At 37.5% G+C, this 18764-nt stretch overlaps 1 protein-coding gene and 1 pseudogene across 4 annotated transcripts in view; both read left to right on the top strand.

Moving 5' to 3' along the window:
* Positions 1-18764, top strand: part of BTBD7 (BTB domain containing 7) — an 80708-nt gene that overhangs the window by 2278 nt on the left and 59666 nt on the right. The gene's annotated exons all lie outside the window — the stretch shown is intronic.
* On the top strand, positions 1126-1223 carry LOC125105816 (uncharacterized; annotated as a pseudogene).

Raw genomic sequence — 18764 nt, 5'->3', positions numbered from 1 at the left:
AAGGATACCTGTCTGGAAGGGTTTGAGTACTAGATTGAGGAGATTGGGATTTTCATCTTCTTGGGCAAGATATGGGGAGCCTTTGTAATGTTGGAAGCCAGTTGTTAGTATTAGCAGCAGGATGAACCTGTCAGTGATCTACAGGTTGAGTTTGAATGAGGAAAGAATGGAACAAACCAGCGATGGCGGTGGCTGTTGCAGTTATCTAAATATGAAGAGATGAGAACGTAGGTTAGGGATAGAGTTGCTAGGAAGGATGCATGGCAGGTGTTGTTGTTTTTATTGTAAAATATACATAAACATAAAATTTGACATTTTAACCGGTTTTCAGTGTACAGTTCTGTGGCATTAAGTACATACACCCACATTGCTGTGCAGCCATCACCATCTTCATTTCCACCCACCGAAACTCTACACCTGTTAAACGCTAACCCCCCATTTCCGTTACCCGAAGCCCCTGGCAACCATAATCTACTTTTTGTCTGTATGAATTTGACTACTCTAGGTACCTCATGTAAGTGGAATCATACAATATTTATCCTTTTATGACTGGCGTGATGTTTTCAAGGTTCGTTCATATTGTAGCATTTGTCAGAATTTCCTTCATTCTTAACACTGAATACTATTTCATTGTATGTATGTATATACATCCATTTTTGTTCGTTTATCTGTCAGTGGATACTTGGTTTTCTTCCACCTTTTGGCTGTTATGAATAATGGTCCTATGAATATGAGTTTACAAATGTTTGTTTGAGCCTGCGCTTTCATTTCTTTGGGGTATATATCCCCGCAAATTTTACATTCCCACCAGCAATGCACAAGGGCTCCAATTTTTCCACATTCTCACCAACACTTATTATTTTCTGTTTTTTTTTGATAATAGCCATCCACATGGATGTGAAGTAGTTTATCATTGTAGTTTTTTTTTTTTAACTTAATTTTTTTTAAGTAATTGCTATACCCAGCATGGGGCTCAGATTCAGAACTCACGACAAGCCACGTGCTCCACAGACTGAGCCAGCCAGGCGCCCCCACTGTAGTTTTGATTTGTATTTCCCTAATGTTTAATGATCTCTTATTATACCTATCAGCCTTTTGTATATATTCTTTGGATAGATATCTGTTGTGCTTGTTTCAGCAGCACATATATTGAAATTGGAGTGATACAGAGTTGGCTCCTGTGCAAGGAAGACATGCAGATTAGTGAAGTGTTTGGACTATTGTGTGTCTTGCTCAGTTCATTGTGCCCAGGACTTGCACAAACACATGAAATGATTGAACAAATACTTCAAGGATCTGATTACTGGTGACTGAGGGCAGCATATTTTCCAGGTTCTTCAAATATTCATTAACCATTAATTACTTAATGTCTCATGCCATATTGTAGTAGTCTTTTTAACTTTTCTACTTTTAAAAAGGATATATCTATTAATTTTTTTTTTAAGATTTTATTTATTTATTTATTTATTTGACAGGGAGAGCAAGAGAGCACAGGCAGGGAGAACAGCGAGGGAGAGGGAGAAGTAATCTCCCCACCAAGCAGGGAGCCCAGTGTGGGGCGATGAAGGGCTCAATCCCAGGATCCTGGGTTCATGAACTGACCTGGAGTCAGATGCTTAACTGACTGAGTCACCCAGGCACCCCACTATTAAGATCTTTTACCAAAAAATAAATAAATAAATAAAGATCTTTTACCATTTTTTAATCTAGTTTGCTTTTTTGTTGTTGAGTTGTAGAATTCCTTATATATTCTGGATATCAATCCTTATCAGATGTAGGATTTGCAAATATTATCTGCCCTTCCATGTATTACCTTTTCACTCTATTGAGTGGCCTTCGATGCACATAAGTTTTTAATTTTAATCAAGTCCAATTTATATAGTTTTTTGGTTGTTGTTACTTATGTTTTGGTGTTAAATCCAAGAAATCATTGCCAAATCCAAAGATAGGAAGCTTCCCCCCCGCAAAAAAAAAAAAAAAAAAAAAAAAAAAACCTCTCATGTTTAGGTCTTTGCATGCAAATATCCAGTATTTCCCCAGCACCATTTGTTGAAAAGACTGTGTTTTTCCGTTGAATGGCTTTGGCATCCTTACTGAAAATGACTTGATTATACCATGCAAGGGTTTATTTCTGAACTCTCTATGCTATTGGTCTGTGAGTCTGTCTTTATGCCAGTATCACATTGTTTTGATTACTGTAGCTTTATAGTAATTTTTGAAATCTGGAAGTGTGAGACCTCCAGCGTTGTTCTAATTCAAGACTGTTTGGGCTGTCTGTGGTCCTTTGAGATTCCAAATGAATGCCAGGGTCGATTTTTCAATTTTTGTAAAAACAAAAAAAATGACATTAGGATTTTTTTAATAGGGATTTCATTGAATCTGTAAACTGAAGCAGTTTTGACATATTAGGTCTTAAAGTTCATAAACACCAGATATCTTACAATTTATTTGTATTTTTATATCTTTAATGTCTTCCCACAACATTTTGTGGTTTTCAGTGTAAAAATCTTTCATCTCCTTGGTTAATTTATTCCTACTTATTTTTTATTTTTTTTTTAAAGATTTTATTTATTTATTTGACAGAGAGAGATCAGAAGTAGATGGAGAGGCAGGCAGAGAGAGAGAGAGGGAAGCAGGATCTCCACTGAGCAGAGAACCCGATGTGGGACTCGATCCCAGGACCCTGAGATCATGACCTGAGCCGAAGGCAGCGGCTTAACCCACTGAGCCACCCAGGCGCCCTCCTACTTATTTTTTTAATACTATCACAAATAGGATTGATCTCTTAATTTCCTTTTTGGATTGTTCATTGTTAATGTACACAGCTCATTTTTGTGTGTTAACTTTTTATCTTGCAGCGTTACTGAAAGCATTTATTCTAATGTGTGTGTGTGTGTGATCATACATACAAAATTCACTTCTTCCTTCTGATTTGAGGCATTCAAAGGCATTCAGATATTTTTCTTGCCTAATTGTTCTGCCTAGGACTTCCAGTACTATATTGAATACAAACGGTGAAACTATACACCCTTGTCTTGTCCTGATCTTAGAGGAAATACTTTTCAGTCTTTGACCGTTTAGTATGATGATCACTGTGGGTTTTCCTTTATTATGTTGAAATTGTTACCTTATATTCCTGGTTTGTTTAGTGTTTTAACAGGTATGTTTCAATGAAAGAAAAAAAAACTCAGTTATGGGTGCTGAGAGTGTCTGTAGCCTAGTGACAGGGAAAATTCTGCTGTCATTGGCAAAGTAACATGTTAATGCCCAGTTGATGTTTTAGGCATCCTCTGTGTACATTTGCAGTCATGTTTTGCCTGAAGAAAAATAGTACTGTGGTTAATTCAGTAGGGAAGACTGACATTAATCAAATAATTATACAAATACATGCCTGAATAACTGTAGTATAATTTTGTTCACAGCTGTATTCCCAACATCTAGCATAGTGCCAGGCACACAGGTGCTTCCTACAGTTATTCATTAATTCAGAAGCAGAAGACTTAAGATTTAAGCCAATAAGCTAAAAACTATATTGCTTATAATTTTTTAATGGAAAAGCATTTTTTTTTAAAGATTTTATTTATTTATTTGACACACACAGAGAGAGAGAGAGAACAAGCAGGGGGAGCAGCAGCAAAGGGAGAGGGAGAAGCAGGCTCTCCACCAAGCGGAGACCCAGACCCAGGAACCTAGGATCATGACCCAAGCCAAAGGCAGACACTCAGCTGACTGAGCCACCCAGGCTCCCTGTTTTTATTTTATTTTAAACCATCTTTGCTGTTAACCCAGTCTTGGTACAGTGGTAACAAAACAAAACCAGACTTTACTGCTGTAAAAACAAACAGGCAAGTGACTTTTTCTTTTTTTTTTTTAAGAGTTTTTTTTTTTTTAAGGTTTTATTTCTTTGCCAGAGAGAGAGAGAGAGAGAAAGTGTGTGCAAGCAGGGGAGAGGAGCAGAGGGAGAGGGAGAGGGAGAAGCAGACTCCCTGATGAGCTGGGAGCCTAGTGCAGGGCTTGATCCCAGGACCCTAGGATCATGACCTGAGTCAAAGGCAGATGCTTAATGACTGAGCCACCCAGTTTAGATCCTCTAAAACAAGTGTCTTTAAAAGTGAGGCAACGTCTTTCAAGTTGATGATAATGGAAGTTGGTTATCAGAATCCAAAATTTCAAAGGGAGGCATAACTTAGAAGAAACTTTTCAGGTCCCTGTTGACCTCAGATGTATAATGCATTTCAAATATTCAGTACCTAATTTATTTGAAAAACAAATTAAAAATTCTTTTAATGCAAACTGCAGTGGTTTTTAGAATCTTTTTTTTTTTTAATTTAAATTTTGACAGGCTGTAAATTTGACATTGCAAATAGAATTTTCACAACATCCTATCTCAAATAACATAGAAACTTCAAAATGTATAATATACTGTTTTGTAAATTGATACTGAATTATATTAAGGTTGGAATAAATAGAAATCACTTTAATCCAATACATAGAGCATCCTTTAATCACAGGATTCAAAAAAGCTTTTGAGCGTTGTTGGGCTTTTAGATAGAACATTGGATGGGAATCAGACCTCCATTGAGATTCTGACTCGTGTTTATGGGTTTGTGATTTTAAGCAAGCCATCTAATCTGTCTGGGGCTTAATTTTCCTCCTCTGTGCGTGTGCGTGTGTTACCTGTATATATTCAGTGTTTTACAAAGCAGCTTTGCCATCTTGTGTTTGCTCTTCACTTCTTTCCCTTCCTGTTACCACTCTGTTCCCAGTGTGAACTGATTGGTGAACTCCCTACCAGTCGTGTCGCTGCCGTTTGTTCTTCTACTCTCCCTTTCCTTCTCTATTCTCTATATTGCTACCACATTTATGTTTCTAAAAAAAAAAACAATTTGGGCATGTTATCTCCCTACTTTAAAAACCTGTATTAATTTCCCATCGCTTATGGGATGAAGTCCACACTCAGGAGAGTTGGTAGGCCATCTCCAACCTTAGATTTCCCATCACTCCAGCCATACCAAGCTGTTTCTTGTTTCCTGTGCTTCTGTTTTTCATGTGTTTATCCCAGTGCTTGGAGTTCTTTCTCTCTGTTATCCAGGAGACTCTGAGAAGATGATTCATCACCCACTTCAGGGGTAGATTTTGATTACTCCAAACCAGTCAGCTCAAGGCATTTCCCTGTAAACTGTTATTTGTCCCAGTCAGATTGAAGGGATGGAGACATTCTATTTCTGGGGGAAAGGACTTTTTCCCTTATTTTATGTGAGCAAGAAAATAGATGACCCCAGTTGCCACTGGCAACTGTCTTGTGACCACAAGGGATGACGAAGCATGCCTGGAAGATGGTAGATCAGAGAGAATGAACGTAGGTCCATGATAACATCATTTTAGACATACCGTACCGGGGCCTGTGGCTTTCTCTTCCATGGGATTTCGTCACCTGACAGGTAAATGTTGAAGCCATTTCTTTGGAGTTATTTGCCATCAAAATCTCCTTATTGATGCAGTCATGTTTATTCTTCAAGACCCAGTTCAAATATGACCTTTACCAATAGTCATACCCTCACTCCCTTAGTATTCTGGCTTACTCGTCCAGCCCTGTTGCACTCCACTATAATCACTTGCTTGTACGCCTGACTCCTTCACATAACTCCATGCACTTTGAGCCAAAGCCTACAGGATGAAGCAGTCTCTGCTCCATTCATAACTCAGCAATGAGTTGTTAGGATGAAATAACATGAAAAGGGGTTTTGTAAACAATCTTTAACTAAATATGAGATATGTTACAGTCTTTAAACTAAAGGGAAATGGATAAATCAGTTGGACTAGATACACAAAGTGTTATTTTTCCTTAATTATTTTCTAAAAATGTTCACTTGGGTAAAAAGTTTGACAGTCTTCTCTGGCCACAATCCCTAAAATTTTATGAAAAGACTAATGTTGGAGTTCTGGAAGGAGCAATAATGAATTGTGTTGTTACTGTGCACTTCCTTCCTTCCTTCCTTTTTTTAGGAGACTTGAGTGCCAGAACTAACTTCAAGTATAATATGTGTATTTTCCCCCCTATATTTTGAAAGTATATTCAGGTCTGTTTTATCTGGGGTTTATTTGTGGATTGTTCTTAGGGAAAAATTCCATAATATGCCTCATGAGACCTAATTATTCTTGTCTTCAGACTTTCTCAAAATATTTCTTGCTTGCTTGAGACTATACATGAGAATTTTCTGGTAAGCAAAAAAAAAAAAAAGCTTTGTGGCAGAACTAGATGAATTGTAGCAAATGTTAGTAATAGCTTGTGACAGAGAATTCTCATTATAACCTTAATTACAAAGTCATCGTTCTGTCACATGCTTCAACAATAAAGTCTGACAGAAGAGGAAGGATGGGAAAGGAGAGTTATAATTCCTGTCTCAGTATACTTCACCATTTGTTGGCTTGAGTCAAATAAATTAACTTCACCTTCACCATAGTAATTTGTAGTTACAGTAGCCTCCTCCCACCACACCTTGTCCACAGGGGATATGTTCCCAGACCCTAGGTGGATGCCTGAAAGTGCAGATAGTACTGAACAATATATATACTAAGTTTTTTCCTATATATACATACCTGGAATGAAGTTTAATTTATAAATTAGGCACACTAAGAGATGAACAATAATAATAACTTGATTAGCCAAAAGGGCAGGGCGTGATCAACAACAATTAACAACAACAATTGTAACAGTATAATGCAATAACATTTATGTGAATGTGGTCCCTCCCTCTCAAAATAGCTTTTTTAAAAAGATTTATTTATGTATGTATTTGAGAGAGTGTGCTTGTGCAGAGTGAGAACAGAGGTCCCTGTGAGAGGAAGAAGCAGGCTCCCCAGTCACACAGGGAGCCTGATACAGGACTCCACCCCAGGACACTGGGATCATGACCTGAGGCAAAGGCAGATGCCTAACCAACTGAGCCACCCAGGCGCCCCTCTCAAAATACCTTACTGTACTTACTGACAGTCCTTCTTGTGATGATGTGAGATGATAAAATAAATGCCCGTTTGATGAGATGAAGTGGGGTTAGTGACCATAGGCATTGTGACACAACATTAAACTACTGTTTACCTTCTGACAGTACACACTGTGGAAGGTGAACTCATGGATAAGGGGAGACTACTGTAGCTACACTTAAAAATTATTTTTAGGGACGCCTGGGTGGCTCAGTTGGTTAAGCGGCTGCCTTCGGCTTGGGTCGTGGTCCCAGGGTCCTGGGATTGAGTCCCGCGTCGGGCTCCTTGCTCCGCGGGGAACCTGCTTCTCAATCTCTACCACTCTGTCTGCCAGTGCTCACTCTCACTCTCTCTCTCTCTCTCTGACAAATAAATAATAAATAAAATCTTAAAAAAATTATTTTTAATAATTGAATATCTCTTGATGATTATTTTACTGGTTTAGATTTTCTTAACCTACGATCTATGAGATTTCAATTGTGACTATTCCTAGGTTGTTCTTGATTCCTCAGAGATTATCTTTTTTAAATCATTTAAACAGCTAAGAGATAACAAATTTCGGACCATGCGTGATATACATTTATAAAGTAGGCATTTTGTTTCAGAAGTATTTCATAACTAGAAATATTAAGGGAACACTAAGAATATATAGTTTCATTTTATTATCAAAAACACAAATACCTCCCATGCAAAAGTTAAGCTATGACTGTAGTAGAGCCACAGTTCTAAGAACCAGGCTTATCTCCTCGTTTCTTTGCATTCTTTCCCTCAATTTCTGGTTTAAAAATTCTAATGGTTACACTTAAAAGAATGTTGCATAGGTTAGTGGAATGTGATGTACTTTTATATTCTTTTAAGAATGCATATTTAATAGGAAATAAAAGTATCAGCAGGGGACTGACAGCTGTTTTGAATTACAATAGGTTATATTAGAAAAAGTCCACATGGACTTAATAAGATTCTCCTAAGCAAAATTCTAACAAGTAATCTCTATTTGCAGTAATGCCATGGAATTTTATAGAAAAATGCCATTTTAGGGGCCCCTGGGTGGCTCAGTGGGTTAAGCCTCTTTTGGCTCAGGTCATGATCCCAGGGTCCTGGGATCTAGCGCCCCGTCAGGCTCTCTGCTCAGGAGGGAGTCTGCTTCCCTCTTTCTCTGTCTCTGCCTGCCTCTGTGCCTACTTGTGATCTCTGTCTGTCAAATAATAAATTAAAAATCTTAAAAAAAAAAAAAAGAAAAATGTCATTTAAAAAGATATCTTCATGATAACTACACTTATCACACATTGGGTAATGTACAGAATTGTCAACTCAGTATGTTGTACATCTGAAATTTAATATAACGTATGTGTTAGCCATACAAAAAAAAAAAAGATATCTTCATTTAACATATATAAAAATGTTCTCTGGCTTGACTTTTTTGGTGGTGATTGGGTAGGGGAAATACTATTTTTAGTACATGATCTTGAGCTAGTAGCTACAGATCCACACTCTTACTTATAATTTGAATTTCCAAAAGTTCTGAAAACCATTTTTTAGGGAGACTCATTTGATGGCAAACACTGAAATGACCTGGATTCATTTGGCAACAAAACCTCATGTAAACAAACATAGCTTAGTTTAAATATTTAATACACTTTACTGCAAAATGTCAATTTGTTAGATTATGGGGTGCTATGCTAAACCTAACTGGGGATTTACATAATTACAGTAAATAATCCACATACCGTATTACTTTCTTAGAAAAGAAAGAGGAGGGAAAAAGTCTGAATTTTAGAACCTATCTAGCTCCGGAGGTTTCTACCTGATAAGGGATTGTGGACCTGTATTCTGAATAACACTTTTAAACTGGTAATGGACATTAAATATATTTTTAAATGATGAAACTAAGATTGAAAGACAGGATAGTGTGTAACACTCAATAGTTTAATTCTGTAGATAAAGTTTAATTATCAAAAATATGGGGCGAATATGTAAAAAGTAGAATAAACTCCGTGATTGTCTCATAGGTTTAACTATAATTAAACATATATTACTTAAAATTAGATGCTGGAGTAGAGAGATAGGAGAAGGAAGTTACTAGCTAATTTCATTATTGCTTCTGTTAGGGAGCCATTCAGATGATGATAGCAAAAAAAGAGGGAATTTGGTGTATTATATAGAAGTATTAGTAAAGGTGACTTTTTATATATGCCCATCTGGTCCCAAGATTATGTTGAAAAGGATATCAGGGTCATCATGCATAATTTGAAGGTTGTCAAGGACCTATTTTAGAGTGTTTTCAAGTCTGACCAAGAACTCTTACATTTAGGGAGGGGAAAGAACTATTAATAAAGTTAACTAAGGGGCAAGGAGGGGTGAACTTAGACAGGGAGAGCATCTAGTCTTCCTTGAATATATGTTGTTCTGTGGTTTTGACTTTAAATCCATCTACGTATTTTACAGAATTATGTAACAGTTGAAAATGTAATGCCTGAAAATCAAAGGTAACAAAACTTACCAAGTGTTTTTCCAGCTAGTGATACACAGAATAAACTACTCCACGTGACTGACATACATGATAATTTGTAGGATATTTTGAGTTGGGTAATATCCTAAGGGTAGAAAGAGTTGCAAAAAATAAGAATAAAATGATTTTCTTTATTATATTGTTGATGGTAGATAGTACTGACATTTTCATTCTCAGCTGTTGCATGTATACTGTGAGATAAAGTAAATGAACTGTCATGTAGGCAACATTGAGAATAGAGTTTTGGCATGTAAGAAAGGAGAAACAGATGAAGGATCAATGAGATTAAGTAAAAACTGTAGGAATTTCAAATGCGTTGGAAGCATCAGCATAAAGTCATGTATTTGTTTGTATATATGTACATGCTTGTATAGATAGATATGTGTGTATAAAATTATCTCTCTGTGTACTAAAAAGGCACTTAACTCTCATAGCAACCAGATTGTGGTTTCTAAATACCATTTCCCACTGAAAGAAATTAGAGCTTCTTTAAAGAGATGGATGAGGGTCACCTGGGTGGCTCAGTTGGTTAAGCATCTGTGTTCTGCTAGGGTCTTGATATTCCAGGGTCCTGGGATCCAGCCCCACGTTGGGCTCCCTGTCAGCAGGGAGACTACTTCTCCCTCTGCTGCCCCTCCCCCCTGCTCTGTCCTTTCTCTATCTCAAATAAATAAATACAATCTAAAAAATAAATAAAGAGGTGGTTGATTTCATGTCTAAGGCAAGAAAAATACAAGATGTAACCCCAGAAAGCAAAGAAGCTATCAGAGACAGTAAGATTGTGTCATAAGGTCTCAGGAGCCAATTTGAGTAAGTTTCCACTGTCCAAATACGTGACAGTGTGAGCCTCAGTAAGGATAACTGCAAAGGATTGAAATCCATTAAACACATTTAAATCCATAAATCTGTAACATTCTTTTAAACTTGCTGGTCATTATTAGAAAATGCTGCAAAGTTCATTGTTTTGAAAATGAGGAAATGAAAGTAAAGAATCATTCATTTATTCTGCCTTTTCTACACAAATTACATATCAGAAAAGTGAATAGTTGATGAGTTACTCTTTCAGAAAATTTCCAGCTAGTGAGTAAAGAAGGGAAGATACAATATCACCATGTTGCAACTCCTAATTAATGACCTTAGTTGGTGGTCATTGATAATTGTTAATATCACAAACTTAGAAGTAGACCTTTTGTACTTATTGTTGGAATTACCATCTGTGAAGCAGTACTGGCAAAATAAAATTTAAAAAGTATGAAAATGATCCAGAATCTGATCAAGTCACTAATTCTTTTTTTTTTTTTAAAGATTTTATTTATTTATTTGACAGACAGAGATCACAAGTAGGCAGAGAGGCAGGCAGAGAGAGAGGAGGAAGCAGGCTCCCCGCAGAGCAGAGAGCCCGATGCGGGACTCGATCCCAGGACCCTGAGATCACGACCTGAGCCGAAGGCAGCGGCTTAACCCACTGAGCCACCCAGGCGCCCCTCAAGTCACTAATTCTATGAATTACAGTAAATACAGGGGCCAGAGGAGCATATTAAACTACATCATGGTGATGCGTTTGGCAAAATCCACATTGTGGGAAACTACCAGATAATCTGACTTTTTCAACAACAACAAAGACCATTGCAAGAGGAAAAAAAGAATGGGTCAGGAAGGAACCTCTTGAAGAGACATGGTCGTGCAGTCACAGTGTATAGACCTTATTTGGATCCTGAGTCAAACAAACCCAAAAAAAGTAAACAGTTGGGGGAATGTGAACACTATGTGGGAAGTTGGTGTTAAGAAATTACTGTTCATTACTTCAGATGTAATAAAGGTAATATAGTTGTCCTTTTCTCTTAGAGTTGTATAAAGAAATATTTACAGGTGAATAACGTATGCTATCTAACGTTTGCTTCAAATAATCCAGAGGGATTGGGTAGAGAATGAATTGGGATATAGAGATACAGGACTGCCACAGATTAGTAATTATTAAAACTTAGTGATGGACGCAGATTGTTTTACTATTCTCTTCTATTTTTGTAATTGTAGAAGTATCTTCTGCAAAGGAGGAAAAAACAAGCTAATAGCAAAGAGTGAAAACAGGAGGATATTCAGTAGAGGTGGTTGATATTTATAGAGTATAATCCACAATCCAGAAACTTTTTATTGTTCACCAACAGTGCAGAACACTGGAGATTAGTTTAAGATCTTTTCTTTAATCTTAATTGAGTGATGAAGTAGAAACTTCAGCAATTTCAAATTTGAGTAACAAGAATAGTGTCCTGTAGACATAGGGAAGTTTAAAGAAGACATGATTGTTCTCTTAGGAAAGGTTAGTATAGGGCTGAAGACTTGAGATGCTTTCTTATTGAAACAGAACAGTAGATTAAAGATGGGAATGCCTAGGATCTAGTTTTGTTTGGCTTTGCCATTTTACAATATGTTTTACTTTGGATAAGTCACTTCACCTTTCTGCCTTCCTTGCCTCAATCAGGGATCAGAGAATGAAGCCTGTCCTGTCAACGTTGAAGACTTGATGTGAGAATAAAATGAATTACTGTGTGAAAAGCACTTTGTAAACTGTATGGTCCTCTTGTAAGATACTCCCACTATAGTCATTAAAAGAATGTAAAGGAAAGAAGGACATTGTTTTCCTGTCTGTTTTAATGGTGATTTTCCTCACTTACCTTTTTAAAATTGCAATTAAAAGGGGCACCTGGTTAACTCAGTCCATTAGGCATCTGCTTTCGGCTCAGATCATGATGATCTCAGGGTCCTGGGATCAAGCTGCGCATTGGGCTCTCTGATCAGCAGGGAGCCTGCTTCTCCTTATCCCTCTCCCCCTGTTTGTGCTCTCTCTCTCAAAAGAATAAGTAAAATATTTTTTTTTAATTGTGGCTAAATATATATATATATATATATATATATATATAAAAAAAACATTAAAATGTACATAAATATATTTCATAACATTTAACCATTTTAACCAGTTTTAAGTACAGTTCTATGGCTTTAAGTGCATTCACATTGTTGTATCAGAATTTTCTTTTAAAGCCTGAATTATATGTTAAATACCATTTTGTTCATCCATTTATCTGTCTGATGGATACTTAGTTTATGTCCACCTTTTGACTATTGTCAATAATGCTGCTATGAAGGTGGGAGTACAAGTACAAGTAGCTGTTTGAGTCCCTGTTTTCAATTTTTAATAGCCAGAAGTGAAATTGCTAAATCGTATGGTAATTCTGTGTTTAATTTTTTGAGGAATTAGTGTGGGTTTTTTTTTTTTTAAGATTTTGTTTGTTTATTTATTTATTTGTCAGAGAGAGAGAGAGAGAGAAAGCATAAGCAGGCAGAGTGGCAGGGCAGAGGCAGAGAGAGAAGCAGGCTCCCTGCCAAGCAAGGAGCCTGATGCGGGACTTGATCCCAGAACCCTGGGATCATGACCTAAGCTGAAGGCAGCGGCTTAACTGACTAAGCCACTCGGGCATTCCTAGTATGGGTTTTTAAAATAATTATTGTGTATTTTGAAACATCTCAACAGTGTCATATTTAAGGCTGTATGTATACTGTGATTCAGGGGTCTTTTTTTTTTTTTTTTTTTTAGGAAATTTTTTTTTCCTCCCAAATATAGTGCAGTTTTTAAGTCACACTCTTCTGTGAGGCTTAGACTATATCCAGTGGATCCTGAGAAACAATTTTTGGATTGGAAAGGTTAAAAAATAAAAACAAGTCTTTCCTTGTGTAACATTTATTTTTATTTATTTTTTAAAGATTTTATTTTTGGTGGGGAGAGAGTAAGAGAGAGAGCATGAAAGCAGGGGGAGGGGCAGAGGGAGAAGCAGACTCCCCACTGAGCAGGGAGCCAGAAGACTATAGGGCTCCATCGATCCTAGGACCGGGATCATGACCTGAGTGGAAGGCAGACGCTTAACCAACTCAGCCACCCAGGCGCCCTGTAATGTTTATTTTTAAAAAACTGATTTCAAAAAAAAAAAAAAAACTGATTTCACAGGATGACTGGGTTATGGACATTGGGGAGGATAGGTGCTATGGTTAGTGCTGTGAATTGTGTAAGACTGATGATTCACGGACCTGTACCCCTGAAGCAAATAATACATGTTAATTTTTTAAAAACTCATTTCATTCAGGAGATTTTCACTCAATGCCTCATATTTGTCAGGCGCTGTTCTATGTGCTGAGGATTGAATGTTGAATACGTGAATTTCTGGCTCTCCTGGAGCTTGCAGTGTAGTGTGTGACTATTAATAAGAAACAGGTATATAATTTCAAATTCTAGAAAGTGCTGTAGAGAAAAATAAACTGAAGAAGGGATAAAGAATGATGGGATAAGATGGCATGTTATTTTTTAGAGGGTGATTAGCGAAAACCTCTTTGAGTACATGGCACTTGAGCAAAGATCTGAATAAAATAAGAGAGTTAGCCATGTGAGGACTTTGTGGGAAAAGTGTTCCAGGCACAGGAAGTAGCAGGCCCTGAGGTAGGGGTGGGAAATGCTTTTTAAGGAAATGACCCAGGAGTCAGATGAAGACTTGTATATCTCAACCAGCACCTAGTACCCATATAAAGAAATGGATTGGTTTAAGATAATCTCATTAGAAGGAAAAGGAAAACTTAAGATGGAAAAAATGTTAGGGAAATTTATTTGTATATTCTGTTAATGATTCTAGAAAATATCATATTTTTTTCCATATTGTTTCCATATTATTTTTCATATTGTGGCATGAAAGATGCTAGCGAAATATTACTGCTGACAAGACGTTCATTCCAAAAATGATTACCACATGAAAGACCTATCCTTCCTCTAAGGTACAGTTTTCTTGGCATGATGAACCCAAAGGGTATTATTGTCTTTGTTCAGAGAAGGCAGAAATGAAACAACTGATAAAGAGAATCTGTTTCAAGAAGTGATGTCTGAAAATCATAGATAATAAAGTGCTTTAATATCCAGTATATCTTACTGATATTATATATGAGAGTAACTCAGATACCGTTAGGTGAACACATGAACTCAGACGTGTTAAGGATTGGAGGAGAGCTTCCATATCACCCTTGTTTCACCAGGCACTATGCAGTAATGCAGTTATGCCAGAAATGGCTTTAGGCCTCGGAAATGGCTTTAGGCCTCAAAAAATGAACAGGGCACCTGGCTGACTCAGTTGGTAGAGCATGTAATTCTTGCTCCTAGGGTTATGAGTTGAAGCCCCACGTTGGGTGTAGAGCTTACTTTGAACAAAACAAAATGAAACAAAAAGAACTGTCACTTCTTATACTATCTTTGCAAACATGGATGACATTGATAAATCATATCCTAAGTCAGAAGTGAATGAATTATGGGGCACCTGGGTGGCTCAGTCAGTTAAGCACCCGACTCTTGATTTCGGCTCAGGTCATGATCTCAGGGTTGTGAGATCGAGTCCCATGTTGTGCTCTGTGTTCAGCGGGGAGTCTGCCTTAAGATTCTCTCTCTCCCTGTCCCCCTCTCCCTACAGTCTCTTTCTAAAATAAATTTTTTTAAAAAAGAAGTAAATGAATTCTATCAAGAGAATGCTATATTTTAATACATATTTGAGTGTTACTTCAAGAGCTGAAATATTAGTATTAGGAAACTCTTGTTTTTAGACTTCTTCCTTTACATATGCTCTGTTTGTATTACTTCTTTTTTGGTATGTCTCTCTGGAACCTCAAACCCATTATCGTTTTTATTCCCAGTTAACACACAAATTTCATGTCTTGTGTTTCTTCTTGGTTCAAAGCATTGCTAAACACCCAGTCATGCAAGATAGAGACATCATCATCATTCCTTTCTTCTTTCCATCATCCCCTCACCAATTTTGTGATATGTTTTATGATAAGGATTTCATAGGGGTTTTATTACTTTTTTATTATAGATACCCTAAACAAATGCAAAATAATGTTTTAGCATGCATGCTTACATTGCATAAACAGGACCTAGAGTATCTGTTTCAGTCTTATGTATCTGAACTGCAGTATCCTCTTCCTTTTGTTTCTATTACAGCAAGTGAGTAGCACAGGATGAGCCGTGGGGTTGAGGAAGGAGATAGGAAAAATGTTTACCATAGTTCTAAGAAAGGCCGCTACTCATCGTTATAAGGCTAAGAGTTTTGTCTAATTTTCTGCTTCTTGTTTTACCTAAGAGGCCTTAGAAGGACTCCCTAGAGTCCTTCCTAGCTGACATTTCTCAAAATCTGTTCATCATCAAACCCACGTCTTTTACTAGTACCTCTATATACGAGATTCTTTCTAACTGTAGACTTCAGAAGAAATTTAGGAGGAATACTCTTGATTTGTCATGCAAACAGAGATTCTGTAAGTTTCAGAATGGAGTGGCCCTTATTAAGGCTAATGCCCCGTTATAGATAGTTTCCTATCCCTTTTCACTGAAAAATTAAAGTAATAAGGTTTTCTTCCATATTTATTTGGTCTCTCTTAGTCTGAGCCATGTGAGGAAAAATAAAAGTTTAGTACGTAATTATCGATAACTTCTAAACTGTTACTATCTTCCCATTTATAACAACTTGAATAATTCGTGGGACCATTCACATGAGTATTCCCTTGATGATCCGGTAGTTTGGAATTTGATGTCCTTAAGAAGACTGCCTTATGTTTCTCGTTTGGTTTGTATTCCGCTCCCCTGTGCAGGTTTACTGTCAGGCTCACTCAGCGTGTTTTCATATCTCCAGTTCTACCACTGGAGTCCATAGAAACTCATGAACAAGAAATACATCCTTGTGGTTTTTTTTGTTTGTTTTTTTTTGTATAACATTTTCCTAAGTTGGTTTTTAGAAAATGTGAGTTTTAGGCTTTGAATGGAGATTATGAGAAATTCCGTGTTTTTTCAATTTACATTCAGTTGCTTCAAATATATTGTTGGTTTCGGCTCTGTTTCTCTCAGCAAATCCTTTATAAACTGAAATCTAGATTCAGATTTTCCTTGCCTTCTCTGAATCATTCAGAACTACTTTTTTATACACCACTAAGCTAACAGTAAAGCTGTCCCTGATTAGAACAGAGATTTTACTTATTCACTCAAATATTGTGAGCTTGGCTCAAAACTGGTCTTCCTGTCAGGAACTCAGAAGTTCTAATGGCACCATTATCTTATAAGACTGTTGATTGGGCAGTTCTGTGATCTTTTGGGAGGGCCTCATAATCACTTCCACCCTTGGCTTACAAGCCCTTTTTCCTAGCTGTTGGAGAAAATTTTTCTCACTCCTTTGAGAGCTACCTCAGTTTGGGGGATATAGCTGCTAGGAGAAGACAGCAAGGCATTGGGTGTAAGGGATGGCTGGTGCCGTGCAGCTCCCACTGTGGTTGCTGTGGATGTCACTGTTCTGGCCCAGGCTGCCCCACGACGACGTCTCAGTTACTACTACCAGAAGTCCAGACAGGGAGAAGCAAAAGCCCAGAGCTGAGAGTCAGGCTTCCAGACGTCTTTAGTCCTATATTCCCATTTTTCCATTCAGGAGGCTCTTACTCTGAGGTTTTTAGGTCTGGATGGAACATTTTGAATGGGAGCTCTGAGGTAAAGGATGCAGAGTAAGATGCTTATTCACATCTACACTACAGCCACGTGTGTCCTTTACCCGCCTCTTTCCAGGAATTGACCTCAGCTTTAAATGTCTAGAAACTGAGTATCTCAGAATACCTTAGCATCTCTAAGGCGTATCTCATTCAGGCCAGGTCAGACCCGGTGCAAGATGAGGCCCCTCATGAAAACCCTTGTGATGGGCTACTTCTGCTGTCCACTTTCAGTCCATGTTATCTTCTTCAGTTCTTAATGTGAAGTCGGTGCTAGTGTCCTCATTTTAGGGATTAGGAAAGTCAGATCCTTGTTAACACTTTCAGGACTATAGCAAGAATGCTCTAAGAAGTCTAACTGCATGGAGTGTCTTCTGCCTTCAGACCGTGTAGTAATCTTTTAAAACAAATATAAATGTGTTTCCCTCTTCCTCCTTTATGCTTTGTTCCAGTAGTTCCCCCATTGTGTTCTGAATAAAGGCTCAACACTGCAGTGTGGAATTTGAGGCATTTTGATCGAACTACCGAGACACTTAAACATATGTACTTCTTGGGCCTTAGTTATTTATCAATGGTCATGATAATAGTTAACATTTATTCACTCGACTGTTGTGTCTACTTTGTGTTCTGTGGTGGATGCTAAGAAAGGTAAGGCAGCCGAGTGCATACCCTTGGGAAGGACACAGTTTGGTGGAGATGTCATTATATGCTGCGGTAGTAGCAGATCATAGAGGTCCCCGGCTGTGAGAACTGCGAATGGGATGCTGACTGGGACTGGAGTTACTCCCATTGATTTATCCCTTTTTTTCTACTTTGAACGACCTTTCCTTTTTTGCTTGATGCGTTCCCATTAATTCTTGAAGGTCTGGCTGTAAACTAGGAAGCCAAAACAGTAGCCTTTCTTTTAATTTCATGAGAAATCCTCCGAGTCAGTGTGTAATCACTGCGGTATTCCCAGGACCTATCAAAGTGCCTTCACATAGCAGGTGCTCAGAATTGGATGGGTGGATGGAGGGTTGATCAGGCGCAAACAAGTGTTGTCCTGCCATCAAGGAACACGTGGTCTAGCTATAAATATTCAGAAAGGCACTTTTGCTCTGAGTTCATAAGCTACCCTTTCAGTTAAGTCATTTTTTGCCTTATGAGAGAGAGCCTTTTCAGCGCCAAAGGTAACACTGTCAGGTGTGTACTCACTTCCCAGTTCTGGAATGGAACTATATTTGTCTGCTCTGGAAATTTTTCCTTCAAACATTTAGGGGGAAAAAATTTGCAAAGAAAACATCATTCATAGATACAAGAGCCTGAATGCCAAGCCTGGTTCTGCAACTGAAACCAGCTCTGTGACATTGAATAGCTGACTAAGCCTTCCAAGCCTCATTTTCCTAACGTCCCAGTCTTTTCTTGTGCAAAATGGGAATAATAATAGACCTGTACCTCACATGGTTGAGAAACTTAAAGAATCAATTCAGGTACACTGCTTAAGACTGGCTGGCTGATAGTGGTCAGTAGTTAGGATAATTATAATCATATTGTACATTTATCTCTTCAGAGATAAATTCTGTAATCATATTGTACATTTATATTCTATTGTATGGTATTGTACATAGAATATTGTATATTTTATTGTACATTCTTTGTACATTTATATTCTATAATCATATTGTACATTTATCTCTTCAGAGATAAATTCAGAGATTTAAATTCTAGCCATAACCCTTACACA

Source organism: Lutra lutra, chromosome 7 (genome assembly GCF_902655055.1).
Source record: "Lutra lutra chromosome 7, mLutLut1.2, whole genome shotgun sequence".
NCBI classification, from domain to species: Eukaryota; Metazoa; Chordata; class Mammalia; order Carnivora; family Mustelidae; genus Lutra; species Lutra lutra.
This window is presented reverse-complemented; position numbering and strand designations above follow the sequence as displayed.